General features: G+C 37.4%; 1 long non-coding RNA gene and 1 pseudogene across 1 annotated transcript; both read right to left on the reverse strand.

Moving 5' to 3' along the window:
• Positions 1 to 647: 647 nt before the first annotated feature.
• On the reverse strand, positions 648 to 4,532 carry LOC140523828 (uncharacterized). Its single transcript, XR_011973480.1, has 2 exons — positions 4,465 to 4,532; positions 648 to 1,053 (listed from the first exon to the last, which is right to left on the reverse strand). It is a non-coding gene; the product is annotated as an uncharacterized lncRNA (long non-coding RNA).
• Positions 4,533 to 12,099: 7,567 nt separating this feature from the next.
• On the reverse strand, positions 12,100 to 13,957 carry LOC140522940 (non-homologous end-joining factor 1 pseudogene; annotated as a pseudogene).
• Between the last annotated feature and the right edge of the window lie 350 nt (positions 13,958 to 14,307).

The raw sequence follows: 14,307 nt of genomic DNA on the forward strand, positions 1-14,307 counted from the left end.
AGTCTATGGAGGGCGTTAAGTTTGTGCTTTATCTTAAAGACAATAGGGACCCTTGAAAGGTTTTAAAGCAGGAACCCTTTCTACCTGTTCACCAGGAAGATTATTTTGGTCACTGAGTGAAGGAATGAAGAGGTTTAAGTCTGCAGTTAGGGAAGGCTTCCCGGAAGAGATGTCTATTTAAATGTAAAACATTATGCAAATTGTAGATTATAATTATTGTACATATTATGGCTCCTGATGTCTGCAAAGAAGTCTGAAAATTTTTGTTGATGAGCTATTTGTTCCTATCTGAGGAAGACAATAATTATAGGTCTAGTATTAACATATTATGGGGCTACTAGGTGGTACAGTGGATGGATCACCAGGTTTGGAGTCAGGAATATCTGAATTTTCTCAGATACTTACTATGTGACCTTGGGCAAGTCATTTAACCTCTATTTGCCTCAGTTCCTCATCTGTAAAATGCGGGCACACTGGCAAAGAAAACAACAAACCACTCCAGTATGTTTACAAAGAAAACGCTGATGGACAAAAAAGTCTGTGGCATCACACAGAGTCGGACATGACTGAAAGACTAAACAAAAAAAGTTAGCGTATTTATGAGTAAACCACAGACGGGAAAAAAATAACACCACAACATCAAGTCAAGTCAAGTCAGCTAGCAATTTATTATTAAGTCCAAACTACATGCCAGACACTGTGATTGTGCACTCTGGGAAAATAAATACAAGCAAAACAGAAGACAGTTTCTCCCTGCCCTCTGGAGCTTATATTCTAATAGGCTAAAAACAATACATAAAAGGAAGACAAAAAGTCAGGGAAAGGGTGGGAAATGGGGACAAGTCGGGGCATCTTGGAGAAAGAAGCCTGGAGATGCAGGAGCAGAGTCTGAAGAGGAGTGAGGGAATAAGTACAGCCAGCCTGGGCACTTCACAGTTTGTAAAAGGAACTGACCACTCAGGGGAAGAGGTCACAGAAATGGAGGAGTCTTCCAAGATGAGAAGGTTGCTGGGGTCTCCTGAAGAAAGAAATCTGATGAGCAAGGAGAAGGGCCTGGAAAGGAGAGAAAAAATACCTCCTATGAATAGGACAGCTTTCAGTTCCTTTGCGATAAAGAGAAAAAGATATTTTGGAAAGGAATGGAATTTGTTGGAGTTTTTTTTTTTTAAATCTGTTGAAAGGATTACTACTCCTTAGTAATATGTATCAGAGGGGTAGAGACAAATAGGAGTTGGACTTATGATTTCACTGGTATAGGGGAACCCCAGGTGAAGGAACCCCTCTAAAAATGCTGGTCATCTTCTCTGTAATTTAGAAAGGTGCCTAGGGCAACGAGAGTTTAAGGGACTTGCCAATGGTCATGTAGCCAATATGGGACAGAGGTGGAACTGGAGAGTAGCAGAATTCATAACAGTGGCAACATACTTGGAAATCTCATCTATGCTGCCCATTTTTTTTTTTTTTGCTGCTGTTGGATTTCACCTAGATGTTAAAATCACTATTGTTTTCACTTGAATAAAACATCTTATTCTACATTAAAATGTTGTTTGAGGAGGAGAGCAATCATGGTGAAAACATATAGTTCTTTTTGATTCCAAAGTTTTGGACATAAAGTAGGTACTAATCAATTGAGAAGCAATTGGGGGTGGGGGGGGGGTGGGGGAAATGGGCTGTGAATGTAATGTTTTTTGGTTGTTTTTTTTTTTTTTGAGACTGAATCTCCCTATCTCAACACAAGCTGGAAGTTCAATGGCCACTCATACTTCTGATCCGAATACTGGTTAGCTCAGATGTTTCAACCTGCTCCATTTTTCTGATCTGGGCTGGTTTAGCTCTCTTTAGGTAAACTGATGGCCCTCTGCTACTAGAGGTGTGCCATGTTTGCTCTGGGCAATATCCTGATGGATACCAGTGACCCCACTGAAGATCAGAACTCCTAAATTCAAGCAACCCACCAGCCTCAATCTATTACAGTAACAGGGATTATAGGCATGTGCCGCTTTACTTGCTATGATGGAATATTATTGTGCAATAAGAAATGATAAATATGAGGAATTCAGAAAAATAAGGGAAAGATTTGTATGTATTGATGGACAATGAAATAATCCAAAAGAACAATTTACAACAATGGTGTTAAAAAAGATTGCCAACAAGAAGCTAAGCTCAAAGTAACCAAAAAATGGAAACAAAACAAACAAACAAAAACAACATAATTCCTGGAGAATAGATAATGCAATAGCCTTCCCTCCAAACAACAGAGGAGAGGGAATACAAAGGCAGAATAATGTATACCAATAATGAGTTGGATGTTTGTGCTTAATTATTTTTTTTTTTTGTTACAAGAGATACAATCAGAGGTGAGAGATTCCTCCACCCCCCCCCCCAAAAAAAAAGACTGTGAGGAACAGACAAAAGGCACAAACAATAGATTATTTTTAAAATAAAAGAAAACACCTGAGTAGCTTTTGGATAGCTTAGCTCTTCCTGGGATTTTAGTAGTTAAGAAAGGAGATTATTTTTCTATTTGAATGAAACCATAAACAAAAATAGAATATGGACTGGGCTTGTGATTTTGGTAATATAGGGAGCTCGTTGATGAGAAAATTCCTTTTACCAGCCAAGTTTGCATGTTGTTTTAGAGTGCAGTCGAAAACAATTAGAAGTAAATTGTCTTGCTTTAGAAATGGGACCTGAATGTATTCTTCTTGAATTTGAGATTGGCTTTCCATCCATTACACCAAATAATCTCTCAAGTAGAAACTTAAAATGAAATTGAGCCTAACAAACTGGTTCTCTTTGAGCCTCATCTTGTCAGATGACTACAGCCTGATCTAGATTTGCTTGAAAACATGACACAAATATCTGAGTCTGTGTTAACCAGGCTTAGCAGTTATTTGCTGAGGGTTTATTGAAACTAAAGGAGAAAAAAGGAAAAAAAATGTGGTAATCCTAAATCTAGCTATTGAGGGAAATGTCACTTCATAAACATGACTCATATTTCATATTTAACAAATTCATAAAACTGTTTCTATGTTTAATCAAACACATTTAACGGATGTTTGTTTAAGCCTGGAGGAGAGTTTGAAAGGGTCGGAGATCAAGAATGGTAGAACATGGAACTTGAATGAGCTTTTAAGGAAGCTAGTAAAGGTCAGAAGCATGACATTCTAGGTATGAGGGACGGCATGAACAAAGGCATAGAGACAGAAGATGGAAGGTGGAGTGTCATATGTAAGAAACAGCCAAAAGGCCAGTTTGGTTGGAAAGTTAGTTGCATGAAAGAGAGTAATAATAAGTTGGAAAAGTTACGTAGATATGGTAACAGACTATATAAACTAGAAATTCAAATATATGGAGACAAAGTTGACCTTATAGATATCAATATGATAAGGTACAATGGAACCTTTGGCCTGAATATGTCTGTTGAAAGACATTTAAAAATCAGTCTTAAAAAAAATAATAGGAAGGAGTAGCATTTGTAAGAAATCTGGGGATTATGGAAGAAAGGCATAGTGAAAGGCTTTTGGGCATCAAAGAAGAAAAATTAATTTTATGTTATGAATTTTAGGCCCAAATCTGTTAAAAAAAATCTTTTTTTAAAATTAATTTATCATTATTCTAAATCCAAACATTTCTCCCTTGGAGAAAAAGAAGTGCCCAAATAGTTATAGCCTTGACCGTATCTAAAAAGACATTTTGAAATAGTATTTATAGGAAATGTCACAACATGATAAGATGAAGTTTAAGGTTAACATTCTACTTTATTCTAATAGAACAATTAGTCACTTGATTTTTTTCAGGATTGCTCCTGGAGAATCGTTCTCTAAAAACCACTTGTCCCTTTTTGAGTACTGCCCTAAAAATAATGAAAAGGATCTCTGTCCTCCAATCGATAATATCCTAATGACTTTAGGAAATAAGGAAATCTGGTACTACCCTTATGTTGGTCATAACTCTGATCCCTTCAAGGGAAAGTGAGAGGCTATGATCTTAACTAGACAGAACATATTTCTGGTTTTAGTTTGGTTCCTAATCCATTTTCCAGAGCCTTGGTTTTCCTTCTTGACCTTTTAGGCTCTTTTCTAAGAGTAAGGGATTAGTTTTAAGAGAAGAGAGAAAGTCTGGAAAGGACTTAAGATGGAAGAACTTTTTATTTCTTAATATTTTGGGTTTAACTAAAAAGGAGGCTTTTAATGTACTCCCTCAAGGAAAAATTGAAGTAATAATTGCCATTATTATACATTATATATAGATAAGAAGAAAATCAGATTGGGAGCATAATAAACATATTAGTTAACCTCTATCTGCTTCAGTTTTCTCATCTGTAAAATGGGAATGATCATAGCACCTACCTTTCAGGCTTATTGTGAGAAGAAAATGAGATAATATTTGTAAAATGTTCCATATCCCTTCAAGTGCTTTATAAATAGTAGAGCCATTAGCTATTATAAACAGACCACAAACCTGGTGTGGAGGCAGAAAGTAGTGTTGGGGGACTTCGAATTTACAAACATCCATTAGTGCTTTCTTTCTGAAAAAGCAAAAGAGTTAACAATATGGTGGCTACCTTTTTTCAAGAATTTGACAGACTGTTGTGAAGTAGTCATTTTACTTGACCACATTCACATCTTAGAATCACTATCTTCCTTCAGAACTTAGTTCAAACAGCATCTTCTCTAGTTTTTTTTTTTTTTTTTTTTTTACCAATCCCACTCTAAAGTTATCTTTTATCTACTTTGTATTTATCACACACACACACACACACACACACACACACACACACACACACAGGTTAGAACACTTCTAAATCATTCAATCAAAAGATCTTAGACTAAGTACAAAAAAGTTTTTGAAAGCCATTTGATAAAGTGAAATGAAAGCAGACAAGAGGTCTTCCACTTAGCTATTGGATGGATTTTTTTTCTGTCTACTGGGTACTGTATAAAAGTACCAAATTATTCAAATGGAAAGTATTTTTTAGAAATTAGAGCACATGGTTTCCCAGTATCTTCCTAAGGAGGAACTATGGAAATACAGATGGAAGGGTAGAGAGTGCAGGAGGAAAGGTCTAAGATTCAGCTTTGACTTTGGTCACCCTTCTTGGACTGGAGGAAGATCTACCACTTTCAAATTGTCTGAGGACATTGGATTGCTCATACTCATATTAGTGTTCTTAAAAGCATCCCAGATCAGCTTGTGGCAGTGTCTAAATTACTGGAAGTCAAGGACAGACTGGCTTCCTAGTTTAATAAGGAGCCCTAGGAAAGATGTTACTCCATGCTTAAGGGAAACTTCCTCAGCACAACATGAATGAGAAAAAAGGACTTCTAGCAACCAGGAACTGTGGGCTATTCCTTATCCACATATGTTTTCTGGTTGACTAAATGATTCTCAACTGATAATCCTGAATATGAGTGGCAGCTTAAGCTAGTGCCATTAGGTAATTACCCTTGACCCCTGTGAGCGTGGGATGTGGGCTAAGGATACCGCAGAAATCATATGAGCTACATTTGTATTCCCTACTCTTAGCACAGTGCCCAGCATGCTTCATAAATACTTGATTGACTAGTGGCCCCTAAAGAGAAAAATTAGAAGTTGTTGAAGGGTAGATTTAGACATTTAAGAAACATCTATGGAATTAAATTGAGAGAATGAAAGTTAGAAAGATCAGTAGTCTTGGTAAGAGATAATAAAAGACTGAAGTTGGGCAGGGGCAGTGATAATGGAATGAAAATTTCAGAGACTGGAGAGGACTTAATGACTTAGAATGTGAAGGGACAAGGATGAATAGATGATTTCCAACCGAGGGATGCTAAATGCGAGGAGGATCCTGTCCACAGATGTAGGCAAGAGAGGAAGAGGAAGAGCAGGAACAGGTCTGGGTGGAAGGGTGCATTAGGAGAAAAATAAGATTGTGAACACAGTTCTGGACATATAAAGATCTGACAAAGTTTTTCTTCTCCCCACTGAGGGGAAAAATCTTTCTTTTAACCATATTACCTCACTTGTTTTTGTATTCATATTCTAAGAGTATATTCATTTTTCTTTCAATTAAACAAATTATATAAATCAATCAGTTAACATTTGTTTAGCTGCTTCTCTGTACCAGGCACTGCGCTAAAGTTAGGGATAAGAAAGAAAGAAAGAAAAAGGAAGAAAGAAAGGAAGGAAGGAAGGAAGGAAGGAAGGAAGGAAGGAAGGAAGAAAGAAAGAAAGAAAGAAAGAAAGAAAGAAAGAAAGAAAGAAAGAAAGAAAGAAAGAAAGAAAGAAAGAAAGAGAAAGAAAGAACCAAAGAAAGAAAGAAAGATGGGAGGGAGGGAGGGAAGGAGGAAGGAAGAAAGGAAGGGAGAGAGGAAGGAAGGAAGGATACTCTGAGATAATATCAGTCAATAAGTTATAAAAAAAATATGAAATGAGTTCTTTAAGGGAGAAGGTCAGGCTTCCAGACAGATAATTGTTTTGGTGAAAGCGTTTATTGCTTAGGGTGATCTCTTTTGATGAGGCTCCAAAAACAGGCTGTAGCTTCTAAACTCCTTGTGGTATATGTGACATTACTTGTTTATCATTTCCATGATTATTGTATAGCATAAAAACATCATGGTTATTGTAACCCAACAGATCTCTTTGTTTTGAGTTGAGCCTTCCTTCCTTCCTTCCTTCCTTCCTTCCTTCCTTCCTTCCTTCCTTCCTTCCTTCCTTCCTTTTTTCCTTTCCTTCTGCTTTCCTTTTTCTTTTTTCTCTTTCTCTTTCCTTTTCCTTCCTTCTTTGTTTCCTGCCGTCCTTTTTCTTTCTTTCTCTCCTTTTTGCTTCCTTCCTCTCTTTCTTCTCTTCTTCCTTCCTTCCTTCCTTCCTTCCTTCCTTCCTTCCTTCCTTCCTTCCTTCCTTCCTTCCTTCCTTCCTTCCTTCCTTCCTTCCTTCCTTCCTTCCTTCCTTCCTTCTCTTATAAAAATAAAATGCTACCCTAATCTACTCCTCATTGCTCAAGCTCAGATGTTTCAAGCTTCAGGCTGTTACAAGTTTTGGCAACTTGTTACCCTTAACAAATCACAATTACAAAATTTAAAGGCTCAAAGAGTTATCATGATCCCTCTACCCCCAAAATCTTTACTTCTCCAGGTTAATTATTCTTACTTTTTCAATTAAACCTCTTGGTCTTGAAAAACAAGTGGCTTTGAAAAAGACTTGGATTCAAATCCTGCATCTTATATTTACTTTGTGATCTTGTGAAAGTCACTTAACTTCCATTGGCCTCAGTTTCCTTATCCATTAAGAATGAGTGTATTGAACTAAATAGCCTCCCTCTGAAGTCCTTCGCTGCAGATCTATAATCCTATGATGCTCTACAAGTCTTCATTTATAAAACAAGGATAATAATACCTGTAGCATTTGCCTCACAAGATTGTTGTAAAGCTCAAATGAGATGGTGCACATAAAACACTTGGGAAATGTTACAGAGTTTTATAGATATCAGCTACTATTATGACTACGGGCATGTTCTATCTTATCTATATTTCTCCTAAATTATTCTTTCCTAGAGGCAATTCAAGGAGGAAATGGATAGAGCACTAGACCTGGAGACAGAAAGACCTAAGTTCAAATCTAGCCCCAAGCACTTACTAGTCATTACCATAGGCAAATTACTTCACCTCCATGCCTCAGTTTCCTCATCTATAAAATGAGGATAATGATCATTCCAATCTTTCAGAGCTGTTGTGAAGATAATGGGAGAACTGAAGCCCAGGGAGAACAAGCAATTTCCCTAAGCTCATGCAGTTAGTAGCAAAGTCAGGACAATGATTTTAGCCCTGTGGTCATTGTACTATACCATGCTGCTTCATTGATGTTTCCTACTAAAAGTCATTCATTTATTCAATCCTACACAAGGAAAATATGACCTTTTAGGCATACATCTAATTCTTAGACAATAAGTGCATTTCAACTATGACATACTCTTTCCTCAACACTCAGGCACTGGATCACAGAATTGTTTTGTTCTCCTGCTTTTTGTCTTGTCAGTTATAAAAAAATCAAAGCTCCCAGTGACTAAAATATTTTGTGTCTCAAATGATAAAGCAGATTAACACCTAAAAGAAAACTTCATGCTCATCTGATCCAATTGTCTTATTTTGCAGATGAGGAAACTGAGGCCCAGAGAGGGGTAATTGCCCAAGGTCACATAGGAAATAAATGTCAGAGCCAAGAATTAAACCCAGGTCCTGCATCCCCAAATCCAAGGCTCTTTCTGCCAGTTCACTAGGCTTCTTCTTCTTCTTCTTCTTCTTCTTCTTCTTCTTCTTCTTCTTCTTCTTCTTCTTCTTCTCTCTCTCAAATGACTTGCCCAGGGTAACATAGCTAGTAAGACAATGAGACTGAATTTGAACTCAGGTCCTCCTGATTCTAGAGTCAGTGCTTTATCTACTGCATAACCTAGCTGCTCCTCACATTGCCTGTCTTAATCTCATCTTCTTACCTGGAGACCTCCAAATGATCAATTAGGAGTTATGCATGAAGCTGCCATATTTTAATAATCAAAGTGACTTCTCACAGAGACAAATAAAAACAAATGTTAGATGCCAAGGTGAGAGATTTGGCAGTTGGGAAAGCAGTAGGGGAGGGACAAGATGATCGTTACCAATGAAATAGATGACTTAATTGTTCTGAAAATTGCCTTCAGGGCATCAAATCACTTTGGAAACAGAAATTCTAGGTTTATTATTAATTATTCATCCTTTGGTAAATATACAGATTATCATTTACTTCCCTGGGTATAGGGCTTTTTTTTACATGGGTAATATAATAACACTAAACCTTATCTATTAGGGGTGCCCTTTGAAAAGGATGTTGTATAACTTGCCAAAACCATACTCTTAGAAAAGGAAATAGTGGCAGAGGGGAAAAGACATATCATTGTCTTGGGTTTCATAGCTCTATCAAAATGAAAGGCTTAATTGTATATCTAACAATCTAATGAGGGTTGTATTTGAGCCTTAAAGAATATAACTGTCCCTCATCTAATTGAAAGTGCAGATGTTAATGACTACACTAATTTCTCTGAAACAAATTCAGCGTCAGAAACTGTTAACTGGGTCTATTCTAAGCTTACAGTAGACCTTTTCCTGAGTTCTGTCCTTTCGCACACCAAACAGTGCCTTCCCCTTCCAAAAAAAAAAGGAAAAAATATTTTATATTAATTTTGTAGATGCACTAAGAGGCAGCTTGGCATCGTGGATAGGGAGCTGGTCTTGAATTCAGTTAAGAGATGGGTTAAAGCCCCTCTTCTGATACAGTAACTATGACCCTGGGTTAATCTCCTAATTTGTGAATGCCCCAAAGAAACTCTCTAGGCCTATAAATTACATTTGGAATTCTTTGTGCCAGCAAATACAGATGCAATCAAAAATGAATACATACATAGATATGTGTCTGAATGTACATATACATATATACACATGCATATATATGGGTGTGTATATATACATATATATACACACCCATATATATGTATGTGCAAATACACATATATACATACACACACACACACATTGTGGTTGAATCTTTTCAGTCATTTCCAGCTCATTGTGATTCCATTTGGGTTTTCTTGGCAAAGATACTGGAGCGATTTGCCATTTCCTTCTCCAGTTCATTTTACATAAAAGAAAACTGAGGCAAACAGGGTTAAGTGACTTACCCAGAGTCACACAACTAGTAGGTATCTGAGGCTGGATTTGAATTCATGTTTTCCTGGCTCCAGGTCTAGTCCTCTATCCACTGAGCCAGCAAGCTATATATATACTTGCATATGTACATATATGAATATATACACGTATGTAAATTCTTTATATGTGTATATGCATGCATTGACATGTACATATATACAAAGAATTTGTACGTGTATATATTTATGTAGACTTATATAATCATGTATACACATATTTGTATACTTATGTACACATATAGGAAGAGATTTCACTAATATGAAAAGTAGAGGTCCTAGTGTCTAGCACAGTGCATGGCACTTGACAAGTACTTAATGTTCATTTGCTGATTGGTTAGAATGAGCCTCTATATGATATACATTCAGCAGTTATCTGAGCTGCATTACATAGCCTGTTCTGGCAACTACTAAAAATCATAGTCCCCAGCTTCTAAGACATTCTACACCCCCAACCCGGGAAGCCAAGGAAGCTTGCATTTTCCTAATTTTATGCTTCATATGTTTTCAAAATACAGTTTCTCTAAGGATGGGAATGCACAGAGGGAGGATAGCCGGTGATGAAAGCAATGCCAATTAATAAATCAGAAAGCCACGATGTGGTCTTAGAAGGGCCAAGGTGATGGGTTGTTTATAAGACGTAATCCTGCTATTTAAAAAAAGCTATCCCTCTAGCTCGAAACTCTAGAGAGTCTGCTACTCCACATGGTCAGTCTCTTTGCAACAGACAGGTGAGTAGCTGGATAGGAGCAGACAGTAGGTGACTCAGAAGGGCTACTCTTCTCCAAAAGTCCTCTGAGTAAACAAGTTCTAGTTTGGTCTTGCTACAGATGAAGAGGAACAGAAAGGAGGGAGAAGAGTTGTTAATAACAGCTGCCCTATGTTGAAATGTACCACAGAACAGGAATTTCCTATTCTAATATAAGAAGATTGCATACATTCTTTGTACCTGACTCATAAGAACCCACACTTTTAGAGCCATACATTCGGGGAATAAAAAGGATGAATGATGTCTGTTGTTAAAAGAGGGGCAGTAAGGACAGGGAAGTGCTGGTTCTCCCCATATAAACAAATAGTAGGGCAGAGTTGGAGTCCTGCTGAGCCTGCCTTACAAATAAACATTTGTGTTTGAGTCCCAGTCTGTGAAAACAGGTCATTTCTTTATGAGATGGAATCAGAACACAGAGCATGTTGTTCACCCTAAGAGAAAACCGAAAGGACCCTAAGAAATGAGATAGAAGGTTTGGCATGGCACAGGGACATAATTCCTTACACAACACCATGCAAGTTTTACATACCAGCACCCTGGCCAAAACGAACGCAGTGGAACTCCTTGGTAATGTCAGGGTTGGAAGACAGAATGAACACTTGTGTTACAGGCAGCGTAAGATCAAGGTTGTAATGTGCAACGATGTTTCAGAGTATAAGAACCAATCTTCTACCGTAGCTAGATCCATGAATCCATTATTGCCTCCATGTCTTGTAATACCTAACTAACTTCAAGGGTCTGATCAAATGCCAGCTTTTCCAAAAGGAATACTGATCTCTCCATTTCTTAGTGTCTTGTCATTGTTTTTCGGTGATTCAGTCATGTCCAAATCTTCGTGACCCTGTGGAACACAGCCCTTCAATATTGTCCATGGGGTTTTCTTGATAGAGATACTGGGGTGGTTTGTGGTTTCCTTCTTCAGCGTTAGTGCTATCACCACATTAATTTGTATTTTCTTTGTATGTGTGTGTGTACGTGTATGCGTGTATGTATGTATATACATACACACATATTTATTCAGCTTACTTGTTTGTGTGGTTGGTTTTTTTTCTGCCAGTAGAATGCAGACTCCTTAGGGGCAGAGACTTTGGTTTTTTGCCTTTTATCTTCAGGGTTTTTTTTTCGTTGTTGTTTTCTTTTTTTTGTTTGTCTGTCTTAATTCCACTCAGACTGTGGGAGTAACTATAAACTCTCTGGGAGATGTAGAGATTTACCAGAGGAGTTTGGTATAAATAGGGATGTAGGTTAATACTCTTTTTTAAATGGCAGATAGACTTTAGAAGTTTTTACTTCCATTGTTTTTCTAGTAAATCCACCATAAATGCATATATATAAAATCTAGAAGGGGATCCCAGGGGCAAAGGAAACTTTGCAGGGAAAAGGGCTTAATATTTTCCCAGGTTCAGACTCAGGTCAGGAAACATAGAACAACCACTTGTATATTTGAACTAATGGTCTCCCTGACAAAGTGTCCACTCCATGGCCTACTAACACAAACTTTATAGTGGAACCCCAATCCATGGCTCTACTCTTGTTTGAGTTGGCCCAAGGTCTGAGTTTTCACTCCAGAAGATACTTTCAAAGTAATGCTGCCGGAATGTCCTCCCAAGAGTCATCCTTAGCAGCTGAAGCATTGGTAGGTGAGCTCAGTCAAGCTAAAGAGTCCATTTGGTTTCTTTCTCTTGACTTTGGATAACTTGGGTCTCTGCAATGGAATTGAAGGATCCATATTCAGTGTCTCAAGCCTAGACAGGGATGGGGCAGAGAAGGATTGATGCTCTGGCTAGTTTAATAATCTACCATCAGTTTCACTGGAAGAAGTACTGTGTCAGGCCTCAGGATCTCCAGAGTCTTTTGTTTCTGACCTAGAATTCTTGCTTAGTGACAGCTACATAGAGATTTTGTAGCTTCATAGCGAAAGGCCTTCCATTTCCGACATTGCATGTCTCTGGCAGACTCTTGGTTACAAAGTACTCAAGGAAACAATTTTCACGAAATAGGTCTGTTTTCAATTGATCTTGGTTCAGTTTGGCTCCCTTCTCCTAGTAGTCTCAGATTTCCGCATTCTTCAGCTGAGGCAAAGAAGCCAGCTATCTCACCTGGCATTGTCGTACCAGATTCATTCCCATCAGGTGACATAAAAGATGCTAGGAAATTTGGGAAAGGCTAGCCAAGGCACATTGGAAATTCCAGTGAAAGAACAGATCAGACAATTCATTCTGAATGTGTCTTTAGCAAGTGCTTAATAAACGCTTGATGAATACACCTCCGTACATCAAAAATGGAATATATGTTTATCAAATGTCCACTTTTCCCTTACTATAATTTTATTTCTTTTCTCTATTTCCCCCTGAAAATTTACTATAACTTTTTTGTGTAATTATTTTGTGATTATAATAAAATATGTAACATTTTTCTTGTACTTTCTTTTCTTAGTCTCAATTGCCAAATACCTTCTTTCCTTGTAGGAAATTCATGTGGGTGCAAAAGAATTTAATCTATCATCAAATATGAATATTGAGTAGAAATAAATCAATTCCTAATTCAAGTTCAAAATTATGGAGAGGGTGATAAAGATAGACAGATATACATATACATATACATATATATATACACACGTACATATACACATAGTCTTTAAAATTCTGGAAAAGAATATATGTGTGCATGTGTATGTGTGTATATATATATATATGTATATACTCTTAATAAAAATTCTGGAAAGGGGCATACGCACATATCTTTTAACTCTTTAATTAAATCAGGCAAAGAGAGAAATGAAAGAGGCACTACTGCTGTCATTTGTTCAAAATGAAATATAAAGGAAGATCTACAACCTAACCTCCTCCCATCAAAAGTTCATTGCTACTTTTTCCATGTGGAAACTAGAAATATTCCTGTTCCTTGTTTAGTTATCCTTCAGGAAAATGAACACAGGAAGAACACTGGATTTGTAATCCCAGGTCTGTTACTTACTATATACATGGCCCTGGGCAAATAGCTTCACTGTTCTCCACTATAAAACAAACGGACAAGATAATCTCCTAGGTCTCTTCTCATTCTAAATCCTAAAACCCTCCCATCTCTCCTGGAGAGAAGTGATGGGGAAGCTTAAGATGATATGGACAGCCATCATCATCCTCATAAAATAAAATGGATTTCTTAAAACTATCTGAACAGTTGTTCTCCCCCTTTCCACTCCCTTTTTCCAAAACCCTGTATTAAGGGATTATGTGTAAATTATCTAAACATCTGAGGAAGATTGTTCTCATTACATAGTACTATCAGAGCTGAGGGAATTTGGTGGAAACTTTTAGAAGCGACTGATATACACTGCTGTGCACATGCAACCCCTTCAGTGTAGGAAGGGGAAAGGTTGTGCTGAAGATAGCAGTCAAGTAATCGTAGCTATTTTGGATAAAGAACTTTGCTGAGATGTTGCAGCTGTACCTGGGGACCTTGGGTATCTGAAGCATTGTTCCTGGGCAACAAGAAACAAGGTGTTCTTGTGCTAGCCCTCACCCTAGAAGCTGATTTGCTACTATGCTCTAGTAGATGTCTCAAAATGAGAGATCCCTCCCCCATTGATTAGTCATTTCTTCCAGGAACCTAAGTCAGTTGATAAAAAATTTATTTTTAGTTTTGAACGTTCACTTATAATCTTTTGAATTTTAAATTTTCTTCTCCTCCCTTCCTTCCCCCCTCCCCAAGACAGCATGCAATCTGATATAGGCTTTACATATACATTCATATTAAACATATTTTCACATTAGTCATGTTGGAAAGAAGAATTAGAACCAATAGGATGGACCACAAGGAAAAAAGA

Source organism: Notamacropus eugenii, chromosome 2 (genome assembly GCF_028372415.1).
Source record: "Notamacropus eugenii isolate mMacEug1 chromosome 2, mMacEug1.pri_v2, whole genome shotgun sequence".
NCBI classification, from domain to species: Eukaryota; Metazoa; Chordata; class Mammalia; order Diprotodontia; family Macropodidae; genus Notamacropus; species Notamacropus eugenii.